At 38.4% G+C, this 19,415-nt stretch overlaps 1 long non-coding RNA gene across 1 annotated transcript in view; it reads left to right on the forward strand.

Annotated features, from left to right (window-relative positions):
• Positions 1-9,061, forward strand: part of LOC118761029 — an 11,743-nt gene extending 2,682 nt beyond the window's left edge. The window contains exons 2-3 of the long non-coding RNA XR_004997114.1: positions 3,336-3,339; positions 9,020-9,061. This is a non-coding gene — a long non-coding RNA (uncharacterized LOC118761029). The remainder of the gene's footprint in view (positions 1-3,335; positions 3,340-9,019) is intronic.
• Positions 9,062-19,415: the final 10,354 nt, after the last annotated feature.

The following is a 19,415-nucleotide window of genomic DNA, read 5'->3' on the forward strand; positions in this document are numbered from 1 at the left end:
CTCTGTACAAGGCAGCTATCCAGCCGCCAGCGGAAGACGGGACCGAAACCAGCCGCTCTCAGGACTGCCTCCAAGTATCGATGGTCTATCCTATCAAAGGCTTTTGATTGATCCAAGTTGATCAGGGCCCCACCCATGCCAGGTTCGTTAACTACCCTGTCTATGATGTAGCGCATCAGATGGAGGTTGTCATGGATGGTCCGGCCTGGCACGGCGCATTTTGCGCCTTGTCGACCAGTTTCTCGATGACAAGCGCCAACCTCTTGGCTAGCACCTTGGCCAAAATTTTCAAGTCTGCATTAAGCAGAGTGATGGGCCTAAAGTTATCTATTACATTTCCCTTGTTTAGATCTTTCTTCAGCAGTGTTACGGCTCCTCGGCTCACAAAACCAGGAATGCTCCGTTTTGCTGCCAGTTGCAGTACACCGCCGCCAAGAGATATCTCCAAACAAGTCTGGCATACAATTGTAAAGCTCGTAGGGTAGACCATCCAAACCCGGTGATTTGTCCCTCGAGCATTCTCTGCCATCGCTTCCCGCACTTCCGCCGCCGTGATGGCACCTTCGCAGCACCCTGCCTTTCTTGTCGAGAGTCGTGGCAGGCTATGTAGGTAGGCACTGAAGTCCACCCTACGTTCTTGCCCTCCACTCGTTCCGAACAGTCGGGCAAAATGCTGCTGAAAGGCCTCACACATTTTTACTTGGCTCGAGCAATTCGCGCCCCTGTTCATCTACCAGTGACGAATGGTGGCTTTGTTGCCCTGTTGCGCCTCTGCCACCCGGCCTCTCTCGCGGCTCCAACACCTTCGTTCCTTAGAGCACGCATCCTAGCTCTGACAGCACATCCTTCGTGTTTGGCGTTGAAGTGTTGGTCGAGGGCCAACCTCGCCGCCAAAACGTCGGATGCGATGCCGCTTCTAATTGCCTCTTCTAGCTTCTTAACTAGCTCACTCTCTACTACTCTATTTCTATCTATGGCTAGTGCTTTGCTGTACCTATCGCTTCTGCTTTTACTGCTCTCTTGAGGGCAAACCACCATTTGTTGTTGATGATGGCTCCCGTCAAAGCCCTCTTTACTAGTGTGCTAATCCGGTCTCTGAAAACTTGTCTCGATGGGAAGACGCGTTTAGTTTCCAGTATCCGGGACCCTGCCTAAGTGTCTTACCTAAGTCTAGCGTACATGTCACAAGTTTGTGATCCGTGTAGCTGACTATGTGGAATTGTGGACATCCTATGCTATCTCTATCTACTGTCCTACACAGTATCCTATCTAGATACGATCTCGACGACCCGATGCGGTTGCTCCATGTCCACGTTGGCGCATTCGGGTGGTCTAGTCGAAACCTGTCAGACAGTTGAAAGCGTCTGAGCAGGTCTCTGAGGCATTTGCATCCCCGTCTATTCCTATCTCTACCCACGTAGTCTACATGCGTGTCCAAGGTAGCATTCCAATCCCCCACTAAGAGTAAAGGACGAGACGTTCCCAAGAAAACTTCTAGACGTTGAAAGAAATCCGCCCGACCTGTTAAGGGCGGTGCGTAAACTGATACGAGCCGAAAAGCGCACCCATTGCTGCCGTCGACATCAGGACGACCAGTCTACCCTCCGGGTCTACGAATATTGTCCTTACATTGAGATCCAGACTCTTGTGAAAAGTACCGCGGTGCCACTACCGCCCATTCTCGGCAGACAGGGGGAAAAATAAATGTTGAACTGTCCGCCAAACATGGTCTTTAGGGCCCGCGGATTGTGGAGTCTGGTCTCGCTTATGGCTATGATTTCTAACTTATGTGACTTTATGTCATTTAAGAGGTACCCTTTTTCCAAGGGGACCCCAAGCCACGCGCATTTACACAACCCAATCTTGATCATAGTTCTAATGAATTAGAATACAGAGGGTTACTTACTGCTCGAAAGTTTTTGCTTTCTCCTCCGTTGGTTTGTCCTCGAGAAGATCCCAGTACAGTTCTTTTGTGAGATATTTTTGGCATTTACCAACCGCACTGGGGAAAATGCCTTTGAGTGTGTGGTGCAGACTTTTGGAGATGTGTATTATTTTGATGTGGTCTGGTGGTGTTGTGTATGGGTGGTTGTTGTTTTTATGTCATCTTCTGTTATGTTTGTTTTTGATTGGATGTATTCCATCAAATTTGTGTTTTTGGTGTCTATGGCTGTGAGCATGTTTGCTGTATATGTTTTTGTGGTGTTGGTGTGGCTGTTGTTTGCGTTGGGTTTGAAATGTCTTCGGGAGATGTATTTCCCCCTGCTTTGTTCGTGTTTGCATTTGGTTTGGTTGTGTTTCTGCTCTTTATTTTCCTTCTTTGTAGCTATTTGCCATTCCTCACTGGTTTCGTCTTCCGACGAAATTTCTGAGGAATCAGAAGGGGGTAGGGGTATGTTGTGGGCTTCTATGTATGTCTGTGTAAGTGGTTGTGTTGTTGTTTTCGTTGTTGTTGGTTGTTGAGTGTTTGTGTGTGTTGAGTGCGGTATAAGGGATGGGGATCAGTTTTGTGTGTGTTTTCTTTGTTTTTTCTGTTCCTTTGGGTTTGCTGTTGATGGTAGTGTTGGTATTTTTCCAGGTGTCGAGTGGTTTTTGGTTGATGACGGATTAGCTTGGTGTGCTTCTCTTGTCGTCTTCTGTGTTTGATGGTGGTGTGGGTAGTAGAGCTTTTTTTCCGGAGTGCTTTGGTTGTGGTAGTGGTTGTTGTTGTTGCTCTTGGTGTGCAGTGGTTGGGCACGTCTTTTTCAAGTGTGTTCGCTTCACACAAAATAGCAGCGTGGTCGCCTGCCCTCTACCACTATATAGAGTTTGTAGCCTCCTGGCAGTTCTATAGCGGTGGGTATCTTCTCTCTTGCTGCTTCATCCAATTGAAGCAGGAATTCGATTGATTTGCCCACATAGTCTTTTCTCTCCTAGAACCGCGATTTCCAGGATGTTTGTCTCTGACATTGTCTCTGACATTTCAAAGCAGATGGCAGAGACCACCCATTGTGTTTCGACATCAAATGGTATGTTTTTATTTGGACTTTCGTGACCCTTTTGTTTAAATAGACTGGTATCATTACCAAGTCGTCCGAATGTAGCTCCAATGTGGAAAAACGTTTTGCTAAACTTTCGTTGAGGAAACGTACTTGGACTGTGCCAAATTTGTTTCCCCAACTGATATATTCCTTGGAGTCCCATACAGGACGAAGGCATTTATCGATTTTTTCCTGTGGTGCATTTTCTGTTCTTCTTGTTTTTTTGTTTATTACTTTATAAATTATTGTTTTTTTTGCGTGTTTTCCACGATGTGTTGTGGAATATGAAGGTGCAATTTGTCTCCTTCTTTGGAGAAGAGTGCCTTTGTGCGGTTTATCTCTTGTGTGGTGAATGTTACAATTGTTCTTTTTTGTTTTGTTACGTCCGCAAAATTCGTTCTGAATTTGGCAGTAGAAGTGTTAATTGTGGCAGTGTTAATTGAAGTCATGGTAGTGGTGTTGGTGTTGGCGGTATTAGCAGCAGAAGGCTTGGATGTAGCATTTGACGTCGTAGTAGTGGTGTTGGTGTCGGCGGTGTTGTCTTTGGTAGGCGGCTTTGTGCCAATTTCGTTGTTGTTGTTGTTGGTGGTGATGGTGGTGGTGCTGGCATTCATGTTTTCGTTTGTATTCATTTTTGAAATCCCTTTCTCTGTCCCTTTATCATCAACAAGTGGTGTGGGGGTGAGGGGAAATCTAAGTTAATGTCTTTGGTCGCGGCGATGGTGAATGCGACGTTAGATTTGTTGTTGTTGTTGTTGGTGGTGGTGATGGTGGTGGACAGCGGTGTTCACGCTGCGATGTTTAGCAGCTAGTGGTAGCAATAGTGTTTTGCTACCGTTCTGCATGACTGGCGGGCTAGCCACGGGTTTCTAGTTGCCATTTTCAAAATGAAAAATGGCTAAAAAACCCACGAAAGTTTTGAAAGTTTTTTTGTAATTTCGCCCATACAGGGGCGGAATTCTACGTGAATAATTCTCAGGTTTTTTAGTGAATGAATTTGCACAACGATTAAAACAAAATATTTGACAACAAGGAGTTTAAAACATGTAAAAGTGGCCAACTTACTTGGAGCCGATATGACTAGCGTCCGTCCATTGTGAGAGAGATAGACAGACAGACAGATAGATAGATAGATGGATAGTCAAACAGATAACTATATAGGTAGATAGATAGAGAGAGAAGGGGTATCCCCATTCCTATTCACCGTTAATTAATTAATTTATCTATTTAGTCCTTTACCATTGTATTGGAGCAGGTTTAAGGATGGCGACCTATTCAAAAAAAAAATAACCACAGGTCCGGTTTGGTCACCACTGAAAGTCATTTTGCTTTCTTTGTCTCTTCCCCATTTTTCTTCTTTTTTCTTCTTTCTTTCTTTTCTCCTCTTTGAGTTATAATTAGAATACAAAATGTGCTGTCATCGTTCCAAACTTTCATTTTTGGAAGGAACTTTTTGAAAAACAAAAACAGTATAATATTTGCAAATTAACAATTTGAAATATCAATCAATAAATAAAATAAAATGAATATATATATCATCATCATCATCATCATCGTTTAACGTCCGTTCTCCATGCTAGCATGGGTTGGACGGTTCGACCGGGGATCTGGGAAGCCAGAAGGCTGCACCAGCTCCAGTCTTATCTGGCATTGTTTCTACAGCTGGATGCCCTTCCAACGCCAACCACTCCGTGATGTAGTGGGTGCTTTTACGTGCCACTGCACAGGTGCCAGGCGAGGCTGGCAACGGCCACGGTCGGATTGGTGTATTTTACGTGCCACCGGCACAGAAGCCAGTGGAGGCGGCGCTGGCATCGGCCACAAGTCGGATAATGCTTTTTACGTACCACCAGACCTGGGATCGTTTGCAGAAAACAAATTAGAGATATATATATATAGTAATTATAATAAAGGGTTAATTGCAACAAGTTGCTCAAAACCACATACCGAAAATATTAGAAATAGCAGCGAAATAGATCACTATTTCTCCTACTAATAAAAAGATCTCCACAAACAAACAGAATTTGTAGCCCGTATATGGTAAAGAGAAAGAAAATAACGAAATTCTGTTTGTTTGTGGAGACTTTTTTTTAGTAGGAGAAATAGTGATCTATTTGGCTGCTATTTCTAATATTTTTGGTATGTGGTTTTGAGCAAGTTGTTGCATTAACTCTTTATTATATTAATATAATTCTTACCAAATATGGTCTTTTCCTACCGAAAATCTACTAGGTGAAATTTATTAATTTTATTAAATTAATTATATTTTACCCTTTTTTGTATATATATATAATATATTATATATATATATATATATACGTAAAGCTAAAGCATCCAATGCTACACCACACACACACACACACACACACATATATTATATATATATATATATCTGAACATTTGTAAGATGAGCCAACATTTGGAACAAAGAATTCAAATTCTCCACTTTACCTTCAAACATTCAATGTTGGGGAAATCACTTGATGAGGTGTGTGTGTGTGCGTGTGTGCGTGTACTTGCTTATGTGCGTGTTTGCATGTGTGTATGTGTGTGTGTTTGGGAATATGTCCATATTTATACGCTGTAACTTCGATTATGCCTCTATTAATTTCATGTTTTGCGTTAGAGAACATTGGTATAACACAAAATGAACTCTCTGCTTTTCTTTAAAACATTCCATCTTAGTAGGAATTTTTTGATGAAATGTAGTTCCATTGTTTTTCGGTATTGCGGATTGTCCTGTGCACATTTGCAAAAGGGGAAAATTTTGAATTTTCTGTCGCTGCATATTTCTAGATGCTTACTTAATGGAATCATGCGTAATTGCTCTTGTCGGATATGTTGCCTGTGGATTCTTGCACGTTGGCAGAGGGAAGTATTTGTTTCGCCAATGTAATTTTCTTTGCAGGTTGGGCAGGTAATGCAGTATATGAGGTTTTGTGTTTTGCAGTTCATATCTGCATTTATTTTGAAAAGGGATCCGCTCTTGAATTTTATGTGGGAACCACTTTCCAAGTATTTCAAGTTGTTGATATTGTTGCACGTTCCACATCTCCTGTCTCCACATTCTTTTCCTAAGAATTCTGATTCATTCTCTGATTTGAATTCTGCCCTTGTGGTTGTTTTTAAGATTTTTTGGTTAGTATTCTTTTCAATCAGATTTTTCATTTTGGGGCTTTGTAGGAATATAGGTAAGTTCGCATTTATGGCGGAAAAGATGTTGGTTATTCCAGGACTGTGTGTTATGGAACGGAATCATGTTTTCATTAACTTTTTCCTTAGGTGTCCGTAGTTGGGTGATGTTCAGTTTTATCGCCTTTTTAATTCCCTCATTAATTAATCCCAAGGAGTATTTCTGCATTGTGAGGAAGCCTTTGAGTTCGTTGAGTCGGATTTCACGTATTTTGGGGGTCAGTCTCTATAGCACAGATGCGTCTTGCCATGCTGTATGGATGATTTCTTTCGATGTGTGACAGATGGTAAGAGTAGAAATTTAAACATTGGTGTGTGTCAGTTTTTTTTTGTGAAATATGTCTGTTGTGACTGTGGAGTTCTGTATTTTATGTGGATATCCAGGAATGGTGGTTCCATTGCAAACGGATTCTGACGTGAATTTGATGGATGGGTGAAGTTTGTTCAGTATATTACTCTTTTACTTGTTTCAGTGATTTGACTGCGGCCATGCTGAAGCACCGCCTTTAGTCGAGCAAATCGACCACAGGACTTATTCTTTGTAAGCCTAGTACTTATTCTATCGTTTTCTTTTGCCAAACCACTAAGTTACGGGGACGTAAATACACCACCATCGGCTGTCAAGCAATGCGATAGTGAGGGGACAAACACAGACACACAAACATACACACACGCAAATACATATATGCGACAGGCTTTTTTCAGTTTCCGTCAACTAAATCCACTCACAAGGCTTTTGTCAGCCCGAGGCTATAATAGAAGACACTTGCCCAAGGTGCCCCGTAGTGGGAATGAACCCGGAACCATGTGGTTTGTAAGCATGCTACTTACGACACAGCCACTCCTACGCCTATATTGTTAAACGTAGCAAGGATGGCACGTATGAATGACCTTGGGTATGATCCTATGAACGGTAAAAATTAATACAGAGTTACTTATTTGTAAAAAAAATATATAACATGTGACTTCATTGACCGAGGTTACCGTGATCCTTTCCGCAGGCTTTTCTTTCCACGGGTAAACCTCACCTATCTTTCCTATTTACACTTTATATTGACATTTCTGTGATAACGATCACTATTGATCGATTTTTTCTTTTTCCTTTTATTTCTATTCTCCCCTTTCTTTGCTTTTGCTTTCCTCTTTCTTTCCTTTTACGATCCCTTTTGATCGAAAATCAACCCCACTTTTTTATCCCCAAAAGAAAAGCTCTACCTTGTAATTTGTCCCGTCTGTGTGCAGGCTTGTGTGGCTAATAAAGACACATTTCTATCTATCTATCTATCTATCTATCTATCTATCTGTCTATCTATCTATCTATCTATCTATCTATCTATCTATCTATCTATCTATCTATCTATCTATCTATCTATCTATCTTTCTTCCCTAAAAGAAAAGCTCTACTTTGTAATTTGTTCCCTCTGTGTTCAGCCCTGTCTGGCCAGTAAAGAAACCTACCTACCTACCTATACCTACCTACCTACCTAAATACCTACCTACTACCAACCTACTTACCTACCTACCTACCTACCTACCTATCTAACTACCTACATACTACCTACCTCCCTACCTACTTACCTACTTAAATACCTACCTACCTGCCGGCGTACCTACGTATGTATGTATGTATGTATCTATCTATCTATCTTTTTATCTCTCTATTTATCTGCATATCTACCTAGCGACGAAACCGTTCTGCACGCACTCGTGCAGTGTCCAACAATTTCCGACCTGTGGGCTTGTGTCGAACAACTGCTGTCACGTGTGGGACGAGTCGGTTTATCAGCTGTATCTATCGTTAATATTGTCACGCCTCCCTCCTTCAAACGGGAAGGAAGAGCTATTTTCATCATCCTTGTGGCTATGGCGAAAGAATGTATCTGGTGGACGCGTCTGAAAGGATTGGAGACAAACACTTTCCTCTCTGGTCAATCTCTCATCAACTTCTTCAAGTACCACTTGAAAAGGAAAGTGAGAGTAGAGAGGCAAGTTTGTCTAGCGAATGTTTTAAAAAAAGATGGGTGAATGTAGCAAGAATGGCACGTATGAATGACGAAGCCACCTTGAGCATGATCCTATGAACCAGAAATTGAAAACAGAGAGTTGCTTACTTGCAAAAAAAAAAAAAGAAATATAAAGGTGACTCCATTGACCGAGGTTACCGTGGTCTTTTCCGTGGCTTTTCTTTCCACGGGTAAACCTCACCTGTCCTCCCTTTTACACTTCATATTGACATTTCTGTGATAACGATCCCTATTGATCAAATTTTTTTTTTTTCTTTTTCCTCTCCCCCTTTTTTTTAACCCCCCTTTTTTTGGCCTCTTTCTCTCCTTTACGATCCCTTTTGATCGAAACTCCCCCTCCTTTTTTTTTTAAACCTTCAAAAGAAAAGCTCTACCTTGTAATTTGTTCTATCTGTGTGCAGCCCTGTGTGGCTAATAAAGAAACATATCTATCTATCTATCTATCTATCTATCTATCTATCTATCTATCTATCTATCTATCTATCTATCTATCTATCTATCTATCTATAGTAGATATCCATATCCGTACAACGTGATTTATGCTCGTTGGAGGTGATGTAAGTTGGGAAACGTCTCTGACGGGGAACATTCTAACATTCTTGCTGTGAAATTATATATGGTGCATCATGAAAATTTCCATAAATTTCTAAATCTGGTTTTGCTTCTATACCTGAAAGAGTTCGATAATTATGCTGAACGAATCTGAAGAAGAACAAAACCAAAATTAAAAGCAAAATATGTATATACGTGTGTGTGTGCGTGCGTGTGTGTGTCTGTAATCAGAAGAATACAAATGGGCTAAGTTTCACTACAGCTGTTCCAGACGAGTTTTTTTACACATATATAATTCGATTACACGGTGAAAAATCTGTTTCAGAATGCGGTTTATACACAGATATGCGAATCCCAATCCTACCCTAACTTGGTGTCCTTCGCATAAGATACTTAGATTCAAACGAATCCTATATTACATATACATATAGTTTATAATATATATATATATATTTATATATATATATATATATATATATATATATATATATATATATATATATGTATGTATATATACATATATATTATACTATTATATATACTATATATACATATATATGTATGTATATTCATATATGCATATATATGTGTATATATATATATAAATATATTCATATATACACATATAGAAATATGTGTGTGTGTATAAATGTATATACATACGTACATATAATTATATATATATATATACATGTGCATGTGCGTGTTCATGTGTGTGTGTGTGTGTGTGTGTGTGTGGTAGAGGGCATGAAGATGATAAGAAAATAAGGCTTATGCAAAATAGAAAATAATAATCTGTATAAAAGTCCTGCAAATATTCAAGAATGAATGTAAGAAAAATGGAAAAGAAATGGAAAAATGAAGAAGAGAACAAGGAATAAAATCAAGACAAGACAGACAAATAAAAATGTTTTTTTTCAAGAAGCCAAAGGCAAATAAATAGATACATAACATAATAGAATATAATAAAAGAGACATCGCACTTCTTAGAGTGTAAGAAAGGCGACGAAATAGAGAGGAAATATCTGACAGTTTTCTGGAAATGAGGTGAGAGAAGAATAAACGTAAAATAAATATATAAAGAAAGAAAATAAAGGAAATCAATGATAGAATAAAGATATAAATAAAATGAACTCTGCAAACAGGTGAATAAAAAGTAAAAAAAAAAAATACAATGAAGAAAAAGGAAAGATGGAGAAAATTTAAAGGAAGGACACAAAAAAAAAATATCGCAAAGCATAAGTTAGAAAGAAAATGAAAAGAAAATTATAAACAAAACAACCATCTTATTGTTTTTATTCAAAATGAAACAAACAAACAAGAAGAACAACAACTGCAACAACGTAATAACAATGTCCCTGTAACGAAAAGATCGAGCAATAATAAGAATATAAATAAATAAGAAAAACATTACAGTGTGATACATATGTTTTTATATGTGTGTATATATAATATATATATATGCATATATATATATATATATCTAATATATATATAATATATATATAGATAGATAGATAGATAGATAGATAGAGAGAGAGAGAGAGAGAGAGATAATGCAAATATATATATACTGATATATATATATGTATAATATATATATATATATATATACATATAGACATATATATATATATATATAAGCGTTTACATACATTCACATATGCATATATACTTAATTATATATATACATACATGATTGAGCATATATATATTATATATATATATATATTATATAATATATGTATGTATATATATAATACAATATATATATATTTATATTATATATATACATCATACTCAGATGCTTAATATATATACATATTTCTGTATATGTATATATATATGTATATATGTGTGTATATATATATACATACATGTATATATATAAACATGTATGTATGTATGTATGTATGTATATAAGCGCTAAATAAACGAATACAAGAAATAAGTTTCAAAGTGACGGGAAGGGAGAAAAATCTTTTTTTTTTTAAATGTCGGAAAACGAAAACGAAACCAAAAGAAAATAACAACTACTAACAACAAATAGTAAAAAAAAAAGCAAAATAAAAAAAACTCCAAAAAACTAAACGAAAAAGAAAATTACGAAATGAAGGCAACTTGAAATTGAACGATTTTTACATGAAATAGCAACTTCCGGTTGAATGGTGTGGAGAAAAGAAAGAAAGGAAGAGGGGCAGGTGGAGGAGGAAGATAAGAAGAAAATGGCAAGCTGTACGTATGTACTTTCAATGCACTTCTGTGTGCGTGTATATCTGTGTGTGTGTGTGTGTGTGTGAATGTGCATATGCCTGTTTGCATCTGTGTCTATTCAAGAGGGTGCATGTGTAAATGTGTGTATTATATATATATCTATTATATATATATATTACATATATATATTATATATCTGTATATATATATATGTATTATATATATATTATATATATATATATATATATATTACATATATATAATACATATTATATATATATATATATGTATATAATAATATATATATATATATATATATTATATACATATATATATATGTTGTGTGTGTGTATGTACGTGTATGCGAATGTGCGTGTATTTATTTGTTTCTGTAGAAGTGTGTATTTATGTGTAGAAGTGAGTATAAGTGTGTGTCTATGTAGGAATATATAGGTATGTGTTTGTATGAGTGCATATATATATATATATATATATATATGTGTGTGTGTGTGTGTAAGTATATGCATGAATATGTATGTGTGAATGTGTGTCTATGTATGTATTTATGTGAGTGTATGTATGACTGTATGTATGTGCGTGTATGAGTGTGTATTATGTGTATACATGTATGGATGTGTATAAGTGAGTATAAGTGTGTGTCTATGTAGGAATATATAGGTATGTGTTTGTATGAGTGTATATATATATATATATGTGTGTTTATGTGTAAGTATATGCATGAATATGTATGTGTGAATGTGTGTCTATGTATGTATTTATGTGAGTGTATGTATGTGCGTGTATGAGTGTGTATTATGTGTGTGTGCGAGTGTGGGGAGTAGCGAGATGGAAGGTATTAGAAAAGGTGCGGGAAACGAACTTCAGCAGGAGGAATTGTAGTAGTAATAGTAGTAATGGAGGTAGTGGAGGTGATAGTAGTAGTAGTAGTAGTAGTAGTAGTAGTAGTAGGAAATGAAGGGGGAAATTACGTTTTTGGATGTTTCGCTGTGATGTATGTGCCACAGGATACGCTGTGTACGAAGTTGTGTGTATATGTTTTGGCAGGAGTCGTATCGTATACCTGTGTATACTTACACTTGCATATGTATTTGGCGCGTGTATGTGTGAAGTCAAGAAAGAATATATGTGTGTGTGTGTATATATGTATACATATATATACATATGTATATGCATACATATATATATATACATGACTGTATATATAAATATATATATACATGTATACATACATATATATATGTATGTTTATATATAAAAAAGCATATATATATACACACACTAACACATATATATATATATATATGTGTGTGTGTGTGTGTTATATATATATATATACATATATTTAAAACACGTTTGTGGTTTGCGTTGCGTTTGTTTGGTCTTGTGTTTGTTTTACGAAGCAATATAAAGAATTGCGCTTGTACCCGTGTCCCTTTCTAGTGCCTTTAAGTTAAGGAAATTAGGGTCGTTTTTTGAGGGTTAATATGCGATTAATTTACAAATTCGAATTCGTGTGGTTGTAGGGCACAAAGCGTTAGCTGGAATTTGGAGGTAAGAAAAAAATATCAGTCATCTGTTTATGAAATGTATATATCACGAAAGTTTTCAAAGTGATGGGAATGTAAAACAGACCGGATCAAATATTGCTGTTATACCCCTGGTAATTCCTGATGCTAGAAAGTCTGTGATCAACGGTGTTCGAGCCATAAATATGCAGCTCGCAAGAATAATGTAAAGAAGAAAAAAATCAGTAATCTTTTTATGAAATGTAACAGGAGGAGTGGCTATGTGGTAAGTAGCTTGCTTGCCAACACATGACTGTTTGAGACTTCCCATGAATCTTTGTTGTCAGTGTACGCATGCGTCATTATGTTGTGCACAAAAGAAGATAGGTGGCAATATTCAGCGTGCCAAAAAGAAGATGCTGCAAGGTAAGACTTTTGTCTCTTGGATCCAGTGGCGGTTGTTGTCTGTGGTTATATTTTTTGCAAACAGTCCTCACACGATCCGGGATGTTGGTTTGCTTGCGGTTCGGCAATATTGTTCACATTAAGTGAAATGTTTTTTCTCATTGTGAAAAGTACAGTTTAGGGGCGTATCATCCAACCAAAAGTTGTTCAATTTTTAATAGTGTATGTTTTTACAACAACATTTACCATTTATTGGAAAACTGTATTTTAAGTGTTCACATGAAGTGAAAACCTTTTCTCATTGTGAGAAGTAAAGTTTGGTGGCGTATCCTCTCACCAAATGTTGTTCGCTGTTTGTGAATAGTGTATATTTTTACAACTACGTTTACCAAAAATTGGAAAGCTGTATTTCAAGTGGAGCAGTCCATGTTCTAATCGGAGTCCCATAGGGCTTGGAGTACCTGGATGCCCAGAAGATTTTTTTGACACCCCAGAGTAGGCACGCAGTTTTGCGAGCCAGCACTTTCAGGGTAAAGAAATTCTGTTTCTTTCCACTTATTGTGGGAAAAAATTGACGAGGACTTGGTTCTGGGGTTTGCCACCCGGAAACGAACCCCAATGGATAGAGGATACTATCCGTCGAGGTCTGGGTGGCAGCGGAGCCAGGCTCCTCAATGTAAAAATTCTTCCTGCGGTTGATTGGGTTGGGTCAAAATCTGTTTTGACCCTACGGTCCTAATCAGTCATGAATCTGGTTATGTCAGTTATGCTCGGGTGCAGGTACCCGGTGATTCTTGAGGGTGGCCCTTCCAGGTATCATCGGTGCCTGGAGCCTGGCCATATAAAGAAAATCTGTCCTCAGGAACAAAGCAGAGTCCTGGAGCAGTTGATTGAGACCTCTGTAGAAGAAGGAACGAAGACTGCCGAGGAAACGGAGGAAACCTCAAAGAAGGGTCGTAAGAGGAAGAAGGTGAGCAATAATGGGTGCTCACCGAAGGATCCTAGGGAGGGGAGAGGGGATGCGAATCTCCCGATCACGGAGGAGACGCACCCTCCCTCAATTGAGAGAAAAAAGAAGAAAGAGGAAGAGAAAAAGGACATTGCCGGCAGTCGGTGACATAGTACCGGAATGTCTCGGAACTTTGCAGGTAAGTGTTGTGCCACCGGCAGGGGAAGAGATACTATTGGGGGAATTGTGCCGCCAACGGTAGAATTGACTACCTCGAACTCGGAAGAAGAGGAACTATTGGTCTTCTCCTACAGAGGCGGAGAGGTAGAAGAGGTGGTGGAAAAGCACAATAAGGGAGTACTTTTAACCTTCACACAGGATCCCGAATGGCCTCCGCAAACGTTGCCCTTGATGTATAGGCTGCAGGGACTCAATGAGGAATATCGTCGGGCGACGCCGACTCGGATCCCGCATTGGTCTTGAATGAGGCGTGGGGACGGTGGAGTATACGGACACAAGCGATGTTGGGGAGGAATAGCAACAAGAGGTGGAAAAGCCTCAGTGTTATAATGTTTATTGTATAATGTTTAATGTTTATTGCATGTTATTGTGTTTAAGAGGCTTAACGCCCCAATTCTTAAATGGACTATTATTCCAATAATTGTAAAACTGAAGTAAGAGGTTCATTACCTCGCTTTGTCTTTTTCTGTGGAAAAAAAAAAGAGAATAATGTTTTAGAGAAGCAAAAATCGGCGGGCGTTTTTTGTCTTCTCTCATTGATACCATCCTTATCATCATTCACCTCATCAATGTCTTTATCCAGCCCGCAAGCTACTCTGTATCATGCCTTTATGGCAACATTTTTGAAATAAAGTAGCCTGCTTACTAACCACTTGGTTCCGTGTTCAGTCCCACTGCGTGGGACCTTGGGTAAGTGCCTTCTACTATAGCCTCAAGGCGACCAAAGCTTTGTGAGTGGATTTGGTAGATGGAAACTGAAAGAAGCCCGTCGTATATATGTATATATATATACTGACAGAGTTGCCAGTACCTTGAGCCGACCCTGGTTACAGAGATGGGAACAAACCAGTAGGGATCGGTAATCGGGAACTCACCACGAACACAAAGATACACGCACACTTACATATACATACATATATAAATATAGACACGCATACATATATACATACATGCACAAAACAGTTATTGGTGAGGGATTATCAATCCGGGCAAAATACTTTATAAGCTCTCTGTTAGTACGCCAGGCTAACAATATTGATTAGAATATATTTCCGCTTATTCTTGTAGCAGGATCCGAGATAATAGTTCCCTGTCCATATTGTAAATCCATTATTGTATTCTAGCTATACTGGTTTTTACACACCAAGACCAGGCATGCATAATGGTCATTGATTATTTCTTCATTGTTTTAAATTTGACTTACACCTGTTTCGAGTAGTAATTTTATGTTCGTTAGTGATAGATTTACTCAAACAGCCCATTGATCTGTCGGGAAAAAAATTGAATTACCTAGGAAATTTATACTATATTCGTCCAAGTCATTCTTGGTTATAGATGGATAGAACACTGAAAAAATGCTAAAAGAATTATTCTTAACTGATCAATGGTGCGATTGAGGAATCCTAAGAATAACGAACTTGTAATGATTGCTGAAAAGCGTAGACAAATTTACTACAATAAAGAAATATGCAATGACCATCATTACTGCCTTGTCTTGTGTATATAGTTCAAATATACAGAAAACAAAACACGAAGACAGGTGTAGGAATAACAAGTATTAGTTTAACGCTCGAGAATAATGGAAAAGTCTTTTAAGTTTCGAGCCTACGCTCTTCGTCAGAAAGGATTAAGGAGAAAAGGAGAAACAAAGAAATGTTTGTAGGGATTAACGGTTCAACATGACGAAATAGCCAGAAATAAAAGAGATTGAATGAAAGGGAGATAATGACGGTGACACAGTCGAACGAATTTATTCTCGCACGCCCGTGGGTATGTGAGAATGGTGGTGATTGTGTGAATATGGCTTAATCCTTAAATCCTTAAAAATGTTTTAGCCCGAAGGCCGCGGCCATGCTCGGGCACCACCGCTGACCAAAAGTTAGAAGGGAGTGCCAATAATAGAAATTTCAAATCACTGGCCGCCGACAACTCAGATATACATCCTTAGTGCCAGCCACTTCTAGCACCGCCTGCAGAAGGGTCACCGTCAAAAATTAACCCCCTCAACAGCACCGTAAACCACAAATCATTCACCACGTTTGTCTACCAACACTTCTCCATGTGTCTTCCATCACTTTTCCATGCCTGTCTACCCGCACACTCTCACCGTTTGTACATGACTACATGAGTACGTGTGTGCGTGCGGACAAGTGTACGTCAGTGCGCATATGCATCTGCTCACGCTATGCGTACACGTGTGCGCGTGCACGCCCATATACATGTGCATCCGTGCGTGTGCATGTATGAATACCTGCGCACTCGTGTGTGCGTGTGTGTCTTCGGGTGTGTGTGTGTATGTGTGCGTGTCTTCGGATGTGTGTGTGTGTATGTGTGTGCGCGTGCGGATGTGTGGATGTACATCTGAACACACATACTCACTGATATAAGTAATGATGCACACACGTAGATATATGGGCATATACATGTACATATATACATATATACCCCCACAACTACCGGCCCTTCCTACTTCGTCCAAAACCACAAGGCCACCACATGGTATTTCTCGTCCAACAGACGGTATTTTCCATCTAACTGCTGCTGCTGAATTTACTGAATACCACGTGACCTTTCTCGACCAGTCGCAGTTTATAAACATTCACATTCTTGAATCGAACTCTCATTCACACTCCAATGACCGAAGACTAGCCATGTGCTTGAAACTCAGAGTACCTAGGAATCTAAATCAAACTGTAACTCCCAGAAAATATATATAAAAAATTAACAGAATGAGATAAAAATTCAAGGCTGTGAAAGATTTCTTCTCTTTATAAATGTTCTGAAACCTTTCACAGCCTTGGATTTTATCTCATTCTGTTAATTTTTTATATATACACATGCTGATATATGACCTACGTTGGACTCATTCGCATAATCACCGAACCTGGAGTCTATCCTATGGTCTATCCATAGCACTTACTCAGCATTACCTGACACCTTTGGGTCTTATTGACACCATTACCTCTCGTCACCTATATATATATATATATATATATATATATATATATATATATATATATAGGTTATGAGATGTATATATATATATATATGATGGATGGAAGCACTCCGTCGGTTACGACGACGAGGGTTCCGGTTGATCCGAATCAACTGAACAGCCTGCTCGTGAATTAACGTGTAAGTGGCTGAGCACTCCACAGACACGTGTACCCTTAACGCAGTTCTCGGGGATATTCAGCATGACACAGAGAGTGACAAGGCCGGCCCCTTGAAATACAGGTACAACAGAAACAGGAAGTAAGAGTGAGAGAAAGTTGTGGTGAAAGAGTACAGCAGGGATCACCACCCCCTGCCAGAGCCTCGTGGAGCTTTAGGTGTTTTCGCTCCATAAACACTCACAACGCCCGGTCTGGGATATATATATATATATATATATATATATATATATGTACATAGTGAATCCAAAACAAAGAAAAACAAACAAGAGAGAGATTAGAGGCAGGTATTCTACGTATTGAATATACTTCGTAGAGGTCAAGAGATTTCAATTTCAGCAGATGAAGGAGCAAATGTAACGACAAGCCTGTTAGGCAAGTCGATATGCAAAAAAGATTAATTTTAAAAATTACAACTTTAAATTCCGTTCTGTCAACACCTCAAATGTAAATTTCTTCCCTGAAGACGGAGGCTGGTATTATTCGACGATGGAATCAACATATAATCAACATATAATCATTATTTTAGACCACGAAGCGACCAGACACAGCTGTTGGACTCGTAAATCTCTTATTCAACATCTTTAATTCCGAATATCATTTCTATTCTGTGTAAGTCGGACCGTTTTATATTTTAACATATATACACTTTTTGGATTAAATGCATTTAATATTATTTGTATATCGACTTGCCTTATATTTACTCACTCACACACACACACACATACACACACAAACATATATACACATACACACACACACACACACACACACACACACATATATATATATATATAGTTAATCCAAACAAGAAAACACAAAAAAACACACAACAACGCGAGGACGTGGAACAAATATAGTATTATTGGACGCTCAGGAAAGAAGGAAAGAAGGAGGGCTTAACGTTTCGAGCGGAGCTCTTCGTCGGAAACATAGGAGAAGGAAAGATCCAGAGAAGGGAAAACAGAAAAAAAATCGCCAACGGTACACATAAACAATTGCACCGTGGAAAGTGTTTATAAGCCATTTAAAAATACAAAAACTGCCAGATTCACTTCAACATTTAAATATAATTTGTCAAAATAGTTTCGTCCCTTTGAAACCGCCACCTGTTCCTGTTCACTGACAAAATTCCGTGCTGCACGGAATTTTAGCGTTGTATATGAGTAATGCTGCGATCGATTGGACTTTGCATCCAGTTGAAAGGTATACACACCACAGAAATCGTGAAACTAGCCCCGTGAGTGTATATGACTCAGGAAGGACCTTTATCGTCCAGTCTTTAATTTTGTTATTCTTGTTACAAGCATGGAGGCAAAGTAAAACACTTTACTATGCTGGATATTAAGAGAATATCGCATACTGTTAGTGCGAATTATCAGACAAAATATCCAAGTGGGGTTTGGCGTTATATATTGGTAGTCCTGTGACGGACTGGCATCGCGTCCAGTTGAGAAATATATACACAAAGGAAGCCAGAAATCTTGTGCTACCAGCCTATATGATACAGGAAGTCTTTATGCTCATCTTTTATTGTGATTCCAGACATGGAACGACAGAGAAACACTTTGGCATGTAGGACATTAGGAGAATATCCTATACTGCTAGCGCGAAATGTCTTAGGGGGAGTTAGCGCTATATAACAAACAATGTTTTTTTTTTACTTCTGGTAAATTGAATAGAGAATGTATAGTGCTATGTATGCGTGGAAGCGATCTCCCAGTCTGCGATAGATAAGTCGCTTTGATCTCGACAAAATATCTTCTTGCTCTTTTATGCTTTCAAAAAGTGTTTATAACTGTCTAATATCACTTTACATTAGTCTCTTAGTAGTTAATCCACAACTTTACAGAATAAATTCTTATTCTTTTTTGCACACCCTATATTTACTAAATCAGACGGATGTCCATAGGTTAAGGAATTAAGATGCCAAACCAAATAATAGAAGCAGATTCCATTGCCATTTGCCAAATTCAATTCCCATAATCATCGTGTTAGCCGCCAAACATTTCTTATAAATACAACATGGTTATTCTCTATGTTGAATAATGAATGGTATTTCATGCTCAGTCTACACAGTGATTTAAAAAGCCATTGCAATACCAGTGAGAACAGATTAA

The sequence above is a fragment of the Octopus sinensis genome, unplaced genomic scaffold (genome assembly GCF_006345805.1).
Source record: "Octopus sinensis unplaced genomic scaffold, ASM634580v1 Contig05194, whole genome shotgun sequence".
Classification (NCBI taxonomy): Eukaryota; Metazoa; Mollusca; class Cephalopoda; order Octopoda; family Octopodidae; genus Octopus; species Octopus sinensis.